At 59.5% G+C, this 16881-nt stretch overlaps 1 non-coding gene across 1 annotated transcript; it reads left to right on the plus strand.

The window, feature by feature from the left end:
• Positions 1-12831: 12831 nt before the first annotated feature.
• On the plus strand, positions 12832-12950 carry LOC131866123 (5S ribosomal RNA). The gene has a single exon (XR_009364755.1). It is a non-coding gene; the product is annotated as a 5S ribosomal RNA (ribosomal RNA).
• The last annotated feature ends 3931 nt before the right edge of the window (positions 12951-16881 follow it).

A 16881-nucleotide genomic window follows, 5' to 3' on the forward strand; every position in this document is an offset into this window, starting at 1 on the left:
TGCACGCGACCGAGTAAGGCCACTCAGAGACATCCATTTCCCAGGTATATGCCCCCTACGCACTTTTGGTGGCGCAACTCGCACGAACAGTCCCACCTCGACCCCGTAAACAAGCTTTTTTGCCTCGAAGAGTTCGTCGGAGACGAAGAAGCAACCTTCAGTGCAAACGTAGCACTCTTTTGTGCAACCGCCCAAACAACGCCCCCTCTACCCTCTGTCGAAACACTCGGCATTGCTGCTCCCTAAGGTGAGCTTCTCCTCATAGGCAATTCCGCTCTTATCCGGTCACGTTTGTGTGCCCGAATTTCGCAAGGCAACCTCCATGGGACATGGAAAAGACTCGAGAAGAGAGCTCGCTCACGGGAGAGAGAAGCCAAGGAGACCACGAGAGTGCTGAGAGTGGGACAGCGCTGAATAGGCGGGAGAAGCCTGCGCGTATAAACGGAGATATATATCCAATTGCAACGAAGGAACGTGCCAAAGATCGAGAACAATGGCAGAAATGCTAGTAACGTGCACTTCGGGACCAACGCATCACCGGAAGACAACCGCCAAACATCGAAAGAGTCGCGATGCTCCGCAACCTACGTGCAAAGCGGTCGCACACCGGGTAAGGGAGTGAGAGCCCCAAACATAGCTGGGCGAGGCGCTCACTCCGCTCTTTAATATCTCGTTAATACCGCCAAGGAAATGGCACAAGCACACACACACAAGCATCCTCGGAAGAGGACAGTTCGAGTGACAGGTCAAATCCAAGAGTTCCGAAGACTACCTCCAGGAACAATCGGGAACAAGACCGATTACAAGTCGTCGAGTCTGTTACTGGGCGAACACGAGATGCGCACAGGAAATCGATCAGCCCTCACAATGGCCCAAGGCCAGAGATCGGACTGCTACGATTTACCCCAACAATCATCGTGCCACTCTTCGCAGAGAGGTGATAGACGCCAACGAGCCCGCGCATAGCAATCGAGGTGTAAAAAGGGCGTTGAAGGCAGGAAGCCTGGACGAAAGAGGCTACGAGGTCACCTCGAAGCGGTCTAAGAATCGGGCGCACTTGGGGCGACTACCAGTGCCAACCCCTTATCCCGCGGTGCGTCCGACACACAGAAATTTCCAAGGCGGCCAAGGAGCCTCCCCGCATAGCAATCGGGGTGTGAGGTTACGGATGCAGCATTGATAGCAATCGAGGTGTGAGGCGAAGGATACAGAAGTGAGAGCCGAGGGATGTAGCAGAGATAGCAATCGGGGTGTGTGATGCAGAAGAGATAGCAATCGAGGTGTGCGGTGGGAAGGGCCCAGCAGCCAGAATGCATGAAGCGACGGATGAAGCAGTGATGACAACCGGGCTGTGAGGAGAGGAGGGATGCAGCCAAGAAAGCAATCAGGGCTCGAGGCAAGGGATGCATCAAGGATAGCAATCATGTTGTGAGGCGAGATTCCAAAGGCTAAACGTGAGAGGCTGCAGGGTCGACTCAGAGAGGTCTATGCATGTGAGAGGCTGAAAGCAAGGTCGACTCGGAGCGGTCTATGCATCGGGCGCGCTTGGGGCGACTACCAGTGCCAACCCCTTATCCCGCGACGCGTCCGACAAAGAGAACGTTCCAAGGCGGCAGAGGAGGTTACCAGCCGAAGGATGCAGTAGCAATAACAGGTATAGTTCCGCGGCGGCCGAGAAGACTCACCGCATAGGAATCGGGATGCGAGGCGAGGGATGCGGCGGGAAGGCCCCGACGGCTAAACGGAAGAGGCTGCAGGGCCGCCTCGGAATGGTCCAAGCATCGGATGCGATTGGGACGACTACCAGTGCCAACCCCTTATCCCGCGATGCGTCCGATACACAGATAGTTCCAAGGCGGCCGAGGAGCCTCACCGCATATCAATCGGGGTGCGAGGCGAGGGATGGGGCGGGAAGGCCCCAACGGCTAGACGGAAGAGGCTTCAGGGCCACCTCGGAATGGTCCAAGCATCGGACGCGCTTGGGGCGACTGCCAGTGCCAACCCCTTATCCCGCGATGCGTCCGATACACAGATGGTTCCAAGGCGGCCGAGGAGCCTCACCGCATAGCAATCGGGGGTGCGAGGCGAGGGATGGGGCGGGAAGGCCCCAACGGCTAGACGGAAGAGGCTTCAGGGCCGCCTAGGAATGGTCCAAGCATCGGACACGCTTGGGGCGACTACCAGTGACAGCCCCCTATCCCGCGATGCGTCCGATACGAAGATGGTTCCAAGGCGGCCGAGGAGCCTCACCGCATAGCAATCGGGGTGCGAGGTGGGGGATGCGGCGAGATGGCCCCAACGGCTAGACGGAAGAGGCCACAGGGCCGCGTCGGAATAGTCCAAGCATCGGACGCGCTTGGGGCGACTACCAGTGACAACCCCTTATCCCGCGATGCGTCCGATACGAAGATAGTTCCAAGGCGGCCGAGGAGCCTCACCGCATAGCAATCGGGGTGCGAGGTGGGGGATGCGGCGAGATGGCCCCAACGGCTAGACGGAAGAGGCTGCAGGGCCGCCTCGGAATAGTCCAAGCATCGGACGCGCTTGGGGCCACTACCAGTGACAACCCCTTATCCCGCAATGCGTCCGATACGAAGATAGTTCCAAGGCGGCCGAAGAGCCTCACCGCATAGCAATCGGGGTGCGAGGTGGGGGATGCGGCGAGATGGCCCCAACGGCTAGACGGAAGAGGCCACAGGGCCGCCTCGGAATAGTCCAAGCATCGGACGCGCTTGGGGCGACTACCAGTGACAACCCCTTATCCCGCGATGCGTCCGATACGAAGATAGTTCCCAGGCGGCCGAGGAGCCTCACCGCATAGCAATCGGGGTGCGAGGCGAGGGATGCGGCGAGATGGCCCCAAAGGCTAGACGGAAGAGGCTGCAGGGCTGCCTCGGAATAGTCCAAGCATCGGACGCGCTTGGGGCGACTACCACTGCCAACCCCTTATCCCGCGATGCGTTCGATACACAGATAGTTCCGAGGCGGCCGAGGAGGTGGGGGATGCAGCGAGATGGCCCCAACGGCTAGACGGAAGAGGCTGCAGGGCCGCCTCGGAATAGTCCAAGCATCGGACGCGCTTGGGGCGACTACCAGTGACAACCCCTTATCCCGCGATGCGTCCGATACACAGATAGTTCCGAGGCGGCCAAGGAGCCTCACCGCATAGCAATCGTGGTGCGAGGTGGGGGATGCGGCGAGATGGCCCCAACGGCTAGACGGAAGAGGCTGCAGGGCCGCCTCGGAATGGTCCAAGCATCGGATGCGCTTGGGGCGACTACCACTGCCAACCCCTTATCCCGCGATGCGTCCGATACACAGATAGTTCCAAGGCGGCCGAGGAGCCTCACAGCATAGCAATCAGGGTGCGAGGCGAGGGATGCGGCGAGAAAGCCCCAACGGCTAGAGGGAAGAGGCTTCAGGTCCGCCTCGGAATGGTCCAAGCATCGGACGCGCTTGGGGCGACTACCAGTGACAACCCCTTATCCCGCGACGCGTCCGATACACAGATAGTTCCAAGGCGGCCGAGGAGCCTCACCGCATAGCAATCGGGGTGCGAGGCGAGGGATGCGGCGAGAAGGACCCAACGGCTACACGGAAGAGGCTTCGGGGCCGCCTCGGAATGGTCCAAGCATCGGACGCGCTTGGGGCGACTACCAGTGACAACCCCTTATCCCGCGACGCGTCCGATACACAGATAGTTCCAAGGCGGCCGAGGAGCCTCACCGCATAGCAATCGGGGTGCGAGGCGAGGGATGCGGCGAGAAGGACCCAACGGCTACACGGAAGAGGCTTCGGGGCCGCCTCGGAATGGTCCAAGCATCGGACGCGCTTGGGGCGACTACCAGTGACAACCCCTTATCCCGCGACGCGTCCGATACACAGATAGTTCCAAGGCGGCCGAGGAGCCTCACCGCATAGCAATCGGGGTGCGAGGCGAGGGATGCGGCGAGAAGGACCCAACGGCTAGACGGAAGAGGCTTCGGGTCCGCCTCGGAATGGTCCAAGCATCGGACGCGCTTGGGGCGACTACCAGTGACAACCCCTTATCCCGCGACGCGTCCGATACACAGATAGTTCCAAGGCGGCCGAGGAGCCTCACCGCATAGCAATCGGGGTGCGAGGCGAGGGATGCGGCGAGAAGGACCCAACGGCTAGACGGAAGAGGCTTCGGGTCCGCCTCGGAATGGTCCAAGCATCGGACGCGCTTGGGGCGACTACCAGTGACAACCCCTTATCCCGCGACGCGTCCGATACACAGATAGTTCCAAGGCGGCCGAGGAGCCTCACCGCATAGCAATCGGGGTGCGAGGCGAGGGATGCGGCGAGAAGGACCCAACGGCTAGACGGAAGAGGCTTCGGGTCCGCCTCGGAATGGTCCAAGCATCGGACGCGCTTGGGGCGACTACCAGTGACAACCCCTTATCCCGCGACGCGTCCGATACACAGATAGTTCCGAGGCGGCCGAGGAGCCTCACCGCATAGCAATCGGGGTGCGAGGCGAAGGATGCGGCGAGAAGGACCCAACGGCTAGACGGAAGAGGCTTCGGGTCCGCCTCGGAATGGTCTAAGCATCGGACGCGCTTGGGGCGACTACCAGTGACAACCCCTTATCCCGCGACGCGTCCGATACACAGATAGTTCCAAGGCGGCCGAGGAGCCTCACCGCATAGCAATCGGGGTGCGAGGCGAGGGATGCGGCGAGAAGGACCCAACGGCTAGACGGAAGAGGCTTCAGGGCCGCCTCGGAATGGTCCAAGCATCGAACGCGCTTGGGGCGACTACCAGTGACAACCCCTTATCCCGCGACGCGTCCGATACACAGATAGTTCCGAGGCGGCCGAGGAGCCTCACCGCATAGCAATCGGGGTGCGAGGCGAGGGATGCGGCGAGAAGGACCCAACGGCTAGACGGAAGAGGCTTCAGGGCCGCCTCGGAATGGTCCAAGCATCGGACGCGCTTGGGGCGACTACCAGTGACAACCCCTTATCCCGCGACGCGTCCGATACACAGATAGTTCCGAGGCGGCCGAGGAGCCTCACCGCATAGCAATCGGGGTGCGAGGCGAGGGATGCGGCGAGAAGGACCCAACGGCTAGACGGAAGAGGCTTCAGGGCCGCCTCGGAATGGTCCAAGCATCGGACGCGCTTGGGGCGACTACCAATGACAACCCCTTATCCCGCGACGCGTCCGATACACAGATAGTTCCGAGGCGGCCGAGGAGCCTCACCGCATAGCAATCGGGGTGCGAGGCGAGGGATGCGGCGAGAAGGACCCAACGGCTAGACGGAAGAGGCTTCAGGGCCGCCTCGGAATGGTCCAAGCATCGGACGCGCTTGGGGCGACTACCAGTGACAACCCCTTATCCCGCGACGCGTCCGATACACAGATAGTTCCGAGGCGGCCGAGGAGCCTCACCGCATAGCAATCGGGGTGCGAGGCGAGGGATGCGGCGAGAAGGACCCAACGGCTAGACGGAAGAGGCTTCAGGGCCGCCTCGGAATGGTCCAAGCATCGGACGCGCTTGGGGCGACTACCGTTGCCAACCCCTTATCCCGCGATGCGTCTGATACACAGATAGTTCCGAGGCGGCCGAGGAGCCTCACCGCATAGCAATCGGGTTGCGAGGCAGATTATTGGGAAGGGAACCCCCTGGGATGCGGCTCAAGCAGTGCCCAAAGGGACTGGAATGCGGAATCACATCGAGAGACCCAAATGCTATACGAGGGCTCAAATCGAATTATCGATTTGGCCACGACATGGACGCATCGGAACGACTACCTTTGCCGAACCACTCGCAATTGCATCCATACCGAAACCAATAGACATTTCCGTTAGAGCCCTCGCATAGCATTCGGGAATCTCGCATGCCCCTCTAAATCGACCAATGCTGGCGCTCAATGAAAATCCGAGCGCTACCACCGTTCGAGCGCCAGCATTGGTCGAGTTAGAGGGGCACGGGGGAGAATGCTCCAGTCAACACCTCCCCTATATAAGTTATTTGTCCGATTCTCGCACAACCGTAGTCTGCCTCGTCGAATCAAACAACGGTCCCAGATTCCGACTTCCGTTCCGTAGAGACCCAAAAGCTAGATGGAGGCTCGCAAGAAAGAGAGTCGGCGCATAGCAATCGGGTTTCTCGAACGTTTAGGGACCGAGCTCACTTGCGGATAGGGCAAAATCCGCCAAGCAACCCAAAAGCTAGACGGGGGCTCGAATCGAATCGCCTAGGCGGCCACAACAACGACGTGTTGGATCGACTACCAGTGCCAAACCATTCAGCAAGACTAGTCTGTGTCGAGGCCGGATAGAGATTCTCAGAGAGCGCCCGCATAGCATTTAGGAGACCTGCCGCGTCCCTCACACTCGACAAATGGTGGTGCACGTTTATAAATCCGAGCGATCCCAACCCTTTCAAGCACCAACATCGGTCGAGATAGAGGGGCACGGAGGGGGCTGCGTGAGACAACACAGTCCCCTATATAAGTTATTTGTCCGATTCTCACACATCCGAAGAATGGTCATCAAATCGGACAACAGCCCAAACTTCCGACTTCCGTCCCAGAAAGCCCAAGAGCTATCTAAAACGTTCATGGCCGGAACTCGATCGCGGCTATACCAGTCCGCCAAGCAACCCAAAAGCTAGACTGGAGCTCTAGTCGAATCACCTCTGTGGCCATTGCAAGGACGTGTTGGAGCGACTACCATTGCCGAACCATTCCGCAGGTCGAGTCCATACCAAGGCCGCATAGAGATTCACGATGAGCTCCTGCATAGCAATCAGGAGACTTGCCGTGTCCATCACAATCGATAAATCCTGGTGCAAGATTTTTGCATCCGAGCGCTCCAACCAGTCGAGCACCAGCATCAATCGACATAAACGGGCACGGGGGGAGGATGCTCGAGAACACTACCTCCCCTATATAAGTTATTTGTCCGATTCTCAAGCAGCCGAAGTCTGGTCATCGAATCGGGTCAAAGACCACAACTTCCGACTTTACCCACAATGCAAGTCATCGAATCGAACATCGGCCCCCGAGTCGGACTCCATGCGTATGTCAGGTCATCGGACCCAAATTCCGCCTTCCTGCGCATGGCGGGCCATCAATATCAACTCGGTCATCAGACCCAAACTCCGCCTTTTTGCGTATGGCACGCCTTCAAATCGGTCATCGGACCCAAATTCCGCCTTCCTGTGCATGGCGGGCCATCAACATCAACTCGGTCATCGGACCCAAATTCCGCCTTTCTGCGCATGGCACGCCATCAACTCGGTCATCGGACCCAAATTCCGCCTTCCTGCGCATGGCAGGTCATCGGACACAAATTCAGACCTCGCCAATATGCCTACGTATCGAATCGGTCATCGGACCCAACTTCCGACTTCATCCATACTGTAGGGTCTTTGAGGTTGGCGCGGTGCGCTCAACCCAGGGAGTCGACCCATCGAAGCATACACCTCCCCTATATAAGCTATTTGTCCGATTCCCACACCTGTGTAGTTTGCACCTCTGACCAGGACATCGACCCCAACTTCCGAACTCGACTGCAACGACGGCACCAGCGCCTTGGTGCGCACCTTGCGACGCACAGTCCCAACATTCGCCTTCCTGCACATGGCAGGTCATCGGACCCAAATTCCGACCTCGCGAGTATGCCTACATATCGAATCGGTCATCGGACCCAACTTCCGACTTCATCCATACCGTAGGGTCTTTGAGGTTGGCGCGGTGCGCTCAACCCGGGGAGTCGACCCAACGAAGCATACACCTCCCCTATATAAGCTATTTGTCCGATTCCCACACCTGTGTAGTTTGCACCTCCGATCAAGACATCGACCCCAACTTCCGAACTCGCCTCCAACGACCGAACCAGCGCCTTGGTGCGCACCTTGCAACGCACAGTGCCAACATTCGCCTTCCTGCACGTGGCAGGTCATCGGACCCAAATTCCGACCTCGCGAGTATGCCTACATATCGAATCGGTCATCGGACCCAACTTCCGACTTCATCCATACCGTAGGGTCTTTGAGGTTGGCGCGGTGCGCTCAACCCGGGGAGTCGACCCAACGAAGCATACACCTCCCCTATATAAGCTATTTGTCCGATTCCCACACCTGTGTAGCTTGCACCTCCGATCAGGACATCGACCCCAACTTCCGAACTCGACTAAAAAGACCGCACCAGCGCCTTGGTGTGCACCTTGCAACGCACAGTGTCAACATTCGCCTTCCTGCACATGGCAGGTCATCGGACCCAAATTCCGACCTCATGAGCATACCTACTAATCGAATTGGTCATCGGACCCAACTTCCGACTTCATCCATACCGTAGGGTCTTTGAGGTTGGCGCGGTGCGCTCAACCTGGGGAGTCGACCCATCGAAGCATACACCTCCCCTATATAAGCTATTTGTCCGATTCCGACACCTGTGTAGTTTGCACCTCCGCTCAGGACATCGACCCCAACTTCCGAACTCGCCTGCAACGACCGAACCAGCGCCTTGGTGCGCACCAAAAGTGCGCACTTTTGGAGGGCACTTTTGTGCGCTCCAAAGGTGCGCACTTTTGGAGGGCACTTTTCTGCGCTCCAAAGGTGCGCACTTTTGGAGGGCACTTTTTGGAGGGCACTTTTCTGCGCTCCAAAGGTGCGCACTTTTGGAGGGCACTTTTTGGAGGGCACTTTTCTGCGCTCCAAAGGTGCGCACTTTTGGAGGGCACTTTTTGGAGGGCACTTTTCTGCGCTCCAAAGGTGCGCACTTTTGGAGGGCACTTTTTGGAGGGCACTTTTCTGCGCTCCAAAGGTGCGCACTTTTGGAGGGCACTTTTTGGAGGGCACTTTTCTGCGCTCCAAAGGTGCGCACTTTTGGAGGGCACTTTTCTGCGCTCCAAAGGTGCGCACTTTTGGAGGGCACTTTTTGGAGGGCACTTTTCTGCGCTCCAAAGGTGCGCACTTTTGGAGGGCACTTTTTGGAGGGCACTTTTCTGCGCTCCAAAGGTGCGCACTTTTGGAGGGCACTTTTTGGAGGGCACTTTTCTGCGCTCCAAAGGTGCGCACTTTTGGAGGGCACTTTTGTGCACTCCAAAGGTGCGCACTTTTGGAGGGCACTTTTCCTGTGCTCCAAAGGTGCACACCTAGGTGAGCACCTTCGACCACACCTTGTAGCACACCAAACTCTGACTTTCGACTTCATCCGCAATGCAGGGTCTTTGAGGTTGGCGCAATGCGCACAACCAGGGGAGTCGACCCATCAAACCCAACACCTCCCCTATATAAGCTATTTGTCTGATTCTCATACATGCGTAGCCTGCAGGAGCAATTAGGACATCGACCCCAACTTTCGGCTTCTAAACGAAAACAAGGTCTTTGAGGTTGGTGTAATGCGAACAACTAGGGGAGTCAACCCATCAAACCCAACACCTCCCCTATATAAGCTATTTGTCTGATTCTCATACATGTGTAGTCTACAGGAGCAATTAGGACATCGACCCCAACTTTTGACTTCTTAACGAAAACAAGGTCTTTGAGGTTGACGTAATGCGCACAACCAGGGGAGTCGACCCATCAAACCCAACACCTCCCCTATATAAGCTATTTGTCCGATTCTCATACATGTGTAGCCTGCAGGAGCCATTAGGACATTGACCCCAACTTTTGACTTCTTAACGAAAACAAGGTCTTTGAGGTTGGCGTAATGCGCACAACCAAGGGAGTTGACCCATCAAACCCAACACCTCCCCTATATAAGCTATTTGTCTGATTCTCATACATGTGTAGCCTGCAACAACGATTAGGACATCCACCCCAACTTCTGAATTCGTCTGCGTTGACCGCACCAAAGGTGCACGCCTTGGTGCTCACCAAAATCCGACTTCCGACTTCTTCTGCTATGCGGGGTCTTTGAGGTTGGCGCAGTGCGCACAACCAGGGGAGTCAACCCACCGAATGCAACACCTCCCCTATATAAGCTATTTGTCTGATTCTCATACATGCGTAGACTGCAGCAATGATTAGGACATCCACCCCAACTTTTGACTTCTTAAACAAGACAGGGTCTTTGAAGTTGGTGCAGTGCACACAACCAGGGGAGTCGACCCATCAAACGCAACACCTCCCCTATATAAAGCTATTTGTCCGATTCTCATACGTGTAGTCTGCAGCAGCGATTAGGACATCGACCCCAACTTCCGAATTCGTTTGCATTGACCGCACCAAAGGTGCACGCCTTGGTGTGCACCCTGGAGTGCACTTTGGTGCTCACCTCGGTGCACACTTTGGTGTGCACCTCGGTGTGCACCAAAGGTGCGCACCTTGGAGCGCACCAAAGGTGTACACTTTGGAGCGCACCACATAGGGTCTTTGAGAGGTTGGCGCAGTGCGCACACCAAGGTGGGTGTTGAGGTGCGTGCCGAGGTGGGTGGGTGCTAGGGTGCGCTCCATGGTGGGTGCCAGGGTGGGTGCGTGCTAGGGTGGATTCCAAAGAGGGTCATAGGGTGGGTGCCAAGGTGGGTTGGTGATATAGTGGGTTCAAAGGTGGGTACTAGGGTGGGTTCCAAGGTGGGTCACAAGTTGGGTGCCAGGATGCGTGGGTGTTAGGTTGGGTGCCAAGGTGGGCTCCTGCGTGGGTGGGTGCTAGGGTGGGTTTCAAGGTGGACGCGAGGGCGGGTGCCAAGGTGGGTAACAAGTTGGGTGTTAGGATGGGTGAGTGCTAGAGTGGGTGCCAAGGTGGGTGGGTGCTAAGGTGGATGCCAAGGTGGTTCACAGGGTGGGTGGGTTCTAGGGTGAGTTCCAAGGTGGGTCACAGGTTCAGTGCTAGGGTGGGTGTCAAGGCGGGTGTCGAGGTGCCTGGGTGCTAGGGTGTGGATGCCAATGTGGGTCATAGGGTGGGTACTAGGGTGGGCTGCAATGTGGGTGCCAAGGTGGGTAACATGCTCGGTGGGTTCTAAATTGGGTGCCAGGGTGGGTGTGCACCCACCTTGCCCGAGGTGGGTGCCAAGGTGCCAGTGTGGGTGGGTGCTAAGGTGGATGCCAAGGTGGGTGAGAAGGTGGGTGATAGGTTGAGTGGTAGGATGGGTGGGTGCCAAGATGGGTCACAGGGTGGGTGCAAGGGTGGGTAGGTGCTAGGGTTGGTGTCAGGGTGGGTGGGTGCTAGGTTGGGTTCCAAGGTGGGTGCGAGGGTGAGTGTCAAGGTGGGTCACAGGTTAGGTGCTAGGATGGGTGAGTGCTAGGGTGCAAAGGTGCCAGGGTGGGTGCTAGGATGGGTCGATGCTAGGGTGAGTGGCAAGGTGGGTCCACAAGTGTCAAGGTGGGTGCCGAGGTGGGTGCCAAGTCGGCGACTGCTATGGTGGATGCCAAGGTGGGTCACGGGGTGGGTGCCAAGTTGCTAGGTTGGGTTCCAAGGTGGGTGCCAACGTGGGTGCTAGGGTGCGTGGGTTAAAGGGTGTGTCACAACGTGGGTGCCAGGATGGGTGCGCACCCACACTGGCCAAGACGGGTGCGGGTGCAAGGTTGGGTTCCAAGCCCGGTCACAGGCTGGGTGCTAGGATGGGTGGGTGCCAAGGTGGGCACCAGGGTGGGTGCACCCACCCTGGCCAAGGTGGGTCACGGGGTGGGTCCTAGGGTGGGTAACGGGGTGGGTACTAAGGTGCGTGCCAAGGTGGGTCATAGGGTGGGTGCCAAGGTGGGCACCAGGGTGGGTGTGCACCAACCCTAGCCAGGGTAGGTCACGGGGTGGTTGTCGGGGTGGGCGTCAAGGAGCCAAGGTGGGTGGCAAGTAGCCAAGTTGCGTGCCAAGGTGGGTGTCGGGGTGGGTGCCAAGGATCCAAGGTGGGTGCCAAGGAACCAAGGTGGGTGTCTGGGTGGGTGCCGAGGTGGGAGCCAGGGTGGGTCCCAAGGTGAGTGCAAAGGTGGGTGCCAGGGTCAAGGTGAGTGCCAATGTGGGTTCCAAGGTGCCAGGGTCAGGGTGAGTGCCAATGTGGGTTCAAAGGTGCTAAGTTGGGTGCGAGGTTGGGTGCGAGGGTGGGTGGGTGCCAAGGTGTGCTAGGTGGAAGCCCGGGTGGGTCGGCATCCCATGGGTGTCGAGTTGGGTGCCTGATGGGTGCTTCTTGTCAAGTTTTAGTCGTCGGGACTCATTTCGAGCCTTAGAGGTCGTTTCTTGTCCGGTTGCCCTGTCTTCGACCTGGGAACCCAATTTTGGTCCTCGGGTCCCATTTTTTTTTGTCTCGCATCCCACTTTTGGCCTGTGGCCTTTTCGGGGTCGATTCTCGTTTTGGGCATCAGAGCATGTTTCTTCTCCTAAAACCCAATATTTGTTTATTAAGTCTCGGAACACATTTTTGTTCTCGTGGACCCATCATGGGTCTTGGAACGCATTTGTGGTCCTTGGGTCCCATTTTGCATCCCGAAACTTGTGTTTTGGTGCTTGATCCCTATTTTGGGTGCCCACCTTGCACCAAGTGCGCACCCGGGGCAAACCGAGCGCCTTGGTGCACCGGGGCAAGATCGAGCGTGCACCCGAGGCGCCCCGAACATGCACCAAGGTGCACTCGGCCCACATGTGAGCGCAGGTCGTTGCGCCCGAGGTGGTGTGTGGGCACCGCGTTGCAGACGGGACACTGCACGCACACGACGCCCCCTCCAGGTGCACGCACGTAGGCCGGGCCGGGTGCACACCCGACGCCCTAGCAAGGTGCGCGCACCCGGGCAGGGCTCACACTTGGCGAACGGGGCGCACTTCGCGAGGGAGGGTGTGCACCTCGACGGGGGTGGGTGGCCGGGGTGGATTCGCACGTGGGTCGCGGTTTGCTAAGTACACACTGCGACAAGCTCATAACGGGTGCGATCATACCAGCGTTAGTGCACCGGATCCCATCAGAACTCCGCAGTTAAGCGCGCTTGGGCCGGAGTAGTACTGGGATGGGTGACCTCCCGGGAAGTCCCGGTGTTGCACCCTTTTTTAGTTTTTCGCCGGGCGTCGCAATGCTATTTGAATAAACCTTTTGCCCGTTTGCGTTCTCGTCGGGGCCGGGCCGGGCCGGGGTGCGCTGCCCGCACTACCGCGCGCGCGGGGGCGACACCGAGCGCGCACCCGAGGCGCCCCGAGCACACAGGCCACGGTGCAACCCGGGCGTTGTGTGCGCGCACCCCGGTGCGCCCGAGGTGCTGCGCGCGCACCCAGGTGAAATCGGTGTGCACCTCGGCCAGTGCGCGCTCGGTCGAGTCGCGCACGTTGGCCAAGGTGCACGGTGATGTTTCTTACTCTAAGGTTCCGCACCAGACGCCCGGGACAGGTGAGCGAAGCTGGGCGGGGCCGGGTGCGCGGCCGGGGCAGGTGCACGCAGCTGGAGAGAGCTTTGGAGCACACTTCGGAGCGCACCAATGATGCGCTCCATTCAAAAGTTTCCTGAAAAGGCAAAAAAAGTTGAGATTATAGAATTTCCCACTTGAGAGATTGTAAAAAAAAAAAATTTAAAATGAAGGAAACGCGGGTGCCAAGGTGTGCGCAGCCCAGCCAAGGTGTGCGCACCAAGGCGCCCACCCTGGCGAAGGTGCACGCAAGGTGCGCACCCGAGGCAAACCGGACAATTAACCCAACTTTCGACTTCGCGCGCACCTTGGAGCGCACTTCGGAGCGCTCCTTGGTGCGCACCAATCTTGGGCACCTCGGAGTGCACCATGGCGCCCACCAAGGTGCGCACCCGGGGCAAACCGAGCTCCGACTTCGTGCGCACCTTGGAGCGCACGAAAGGTGCGCACCATGGCGCCCACCAAGGTGCGCAGCCCAGCCAAGGCGTGCGCATCAAGGTGCGCACCCTGGCGAAGGTGCGCACCCGGGGCAAACCGAGCTCCGACTTCGTGCGCACCTTGGAGCGCACAAAAGGTGCGCAACCCAGCCAAGGTGTGCGCACCCCGGTCAAACCGAGCTCCGAATCGTGCGCACCAGAGGTGCACGCCATCGTGCGCACCTTGGAGCACACTTCGGAGCCCTCCTTGGTGCGCGCCGATGTTGCGCACCTCGGAGCGCACCCGGGGAAAACAATGCAATTAACCCGACTTTCGACTTCGTGGGCACCTCGGAGCGCTCTCGGGTTCGCACCTCGGAGCACACCGAGGTGCGCACCTTTGATGCGCTGCCTTCACCAATTTCCAGAAAAGGCAAGAAAACATTGAGAAGGTGTGCGCACCGAGGTGCCCACCCTGGCGAAGGTGCACGCGAGGTGCGCACCCGGGGCAAACCGGGCTCCGACTTCGTGCACGCCGCACCTTGGAGCACACTTCGGAGCGCTCCTTGGTGCGCACCAGGGCGCGCAACCCAGCCGAGGTGCCCACCCCGGCGAAGGTGCACGCGAGGTGCGCACCCGGGGCAAACCGGGCTCCGACTTCGTGCACGCCATGGTGCCCACCGCGGCGAAGGTGCACGCGAGGTGCGCACCCGGGGCAAACCGGGCTCCGACTTCGTGCACGCCGCACCTTGGAGCACACTTCGGAGCGCTCCTTGGTGCGCACCATGGTGCCCACCAGGGCGCGCAACCCCGCCGAAGGTGCACGCGAGGTGCGCACCCGGGGCAAACCGGGCTCCGACTTCGTGCACGCCGCACCTTGGAGCACACTTCGGAGCGCTCCTTGGTGCGCACCATGGTGCCCACCAGGGCGCGCAACCCCGCCGAAGGTGCACGCGAGGTGCGCACCCGGGGCAAAACCGGGCTCCGACTTCGTGCACGCCATGGTGCGCACCGCGGCGAAGGTGCGCACCCGGGGCAAACCGGGCTCCGACTTCGTGCACGCCGCACCTTGGAGCACACTTCGGAGCGCTCCTTGGTGCGCACCAGGGCGCGCAACCCAGCCGAGGTGCCCACCCCGGCGAAGGTGCACGCGAGGTGCGTACCCGGGGCAAACCGGGCTCCGACTTCGTGCACGCCGCACCTTGGAGCACACTTCGGAGCGCTCCTTGGTGCGCACCATGGTGCCCACCAGGCCGCGCAACCCAGCCAAGGTGTGCGCACCAAGGTGCACGCGAGGTGCGCACCCGGGGCAAACCGGGGTCCGACTTCGTGCACGCCGCACCTTGGAGCACACATCGGGGCGCTCCCGGGTTCGCACCGGCGTTGCGCACCGTGGTGGGCACCTCGGAGCACACCAAGGTGGGCAGCGAGGTGCGCACCTTTGATGCGATGCCTTCACTAATTTCCATAAAAGGCAAAAAAAAAACGAGATTTTAAAATTTCCGTTTTGAAAGATAGTGAGAAAAAGGGAATGCTGGTGCCATCTTGAGCCCGCCCTGGTGCGCAGCCCAGCCAAGGTGTGCGCACCAAGGTGCCCACCCTGGCGAAGGTGCGCGCCCGGGCAATTAACCCAACTTCCAACTTCGCGCGCGCCAGGGTGGGAGCGCACCCAACAACCGGGCCTGGGAAGAGCCAATGCGAGAAACCCCACCAAACGCTCTGACAAAAAAAGAGGGGGCGCTCCAGTAACCCCGCTTCGGAGCGCACCCTGGGCAAACCCAGCCAAGGTGCCCACCCCGGCCAAGGTGCAGGCGAGGTGCGCACCCGGGGCAAACCGGGCTCCGACAACGTGCACGCCGCACCTTGGAGCACACTTCGTAGCGCTCCCGGGTGCGCACCTCAGAGCACACCAAGGTGGGCAGCGAGGTGCGCACCTTTGATGCGCTGCCTTCACTAATTTCCAGAAAAGGCAAAAAAAAAAGGAGATTTTAAAATTTCCGTTTTGAAAGATAGTGAAAAAAACGGAACGCGCGTGCCATCTTGAGCCCGCCCTGGTGCGCAGCCCAGGTAAGGTGCCCACCCTGGCAAAGGTGCGCACCCGGGCAATTAACCCTACTTCCGACTTCGTGCGCGCCAGGGTGGCAACCGGGCCTCGGAAGAGCCAATGCGAGAAACCCCACCAAACGCTCCGACAAAAAAAGAGGCGGCGCTCCAATAACCCCGCTTCGGAGCGCAGCCGGGGCAAACCCAGCCAAGGTGCCCACCCCGACGAAGGTGCACGCGAGGTGCGCACCCGGGGCAAACCGGGCTCCGACAACGTGCACGCAGCACCTTGGAGCACACTTCGAAGCACTCCCGGGTGCCCACCGGCGTTGCGCACCGTGGTGGGCAGCGAGGTGCGCACCTTTGATGCGCTGCCTTCACTAATTTCCAGAAAAAGGCAAAAAAAAATGAGATTTTAAAATTTCCGTTTTGAAAGATAGTGAAAAAAAAGGAACGCGGGTGCCATCTTGAGCCCGCCCTGGTGCGCAGCCCAGGCAAGGCATGCGCACCAAGGTGCCCACCCGAGGTGCACACCCGGGGCAAACCGGGCTCCGACTTCGTGCAGGCCGCACCTTGGAGCACACTTCGGAGCGCTCCTTGGTGCGCACCATGGTGCCCACCAGGGCGCGCAACCCAGCCAAGGTCTGCACACTAAGGTGCCCACCCCGGCGAAGGTGCACGCGAGGTGCGCACCCGGGGCAAACCGGGCTCCGACTTCGTGCACGCCATGGTGCCCACCGCGGCGAAGGTGCACGCGAGGTGCGCACCCGGGGCAAACCGGGCTCCGACTTCGTGCACGCCGCACCTTGGAGCACACTTCGGAGCGCTCCTTGGTGCGCACCATGGTGCCCACCAGGGCGCGCAACCCAGCCAAGGTGTGCGCACCAAGGTGCACGCGAGGTGCGCACCCGGGGCAAACCGGGGTCCGACTTCGTGCACGCCGCACCTTGGAGCACACATCGGAGCGCTCCCAGGTTCGCACCAGCGTTGCGCACCTTTGATGCGCTGCCTTCACTAATTTCCAGAAAAGGCAAAAAAAAACGATATTTTAAAATTTCCGTTCTGAAAGATAGTGAAAAAAACGGAACGCGGGTGCCATCTTGAGCCCTTCCTGGTGCG

The sequence above is a fragment of the Cryptomeria japonica genome, unplaced genomic scaffold, assembly GCF_030272615.1.
Source record: "Cryptomeria japonica unplaced genomic scaffold, Sugi_1.0 HiC_scaffold_132, whole genome shotgun sequence".
Classification (NCBI taxonomy): Eukaryota; Viridiplantae; Streptophyta; class Pinopsida; order Cupressales; family Cupressaceae; genus Cryptomeria; species Cryptomeria japonica.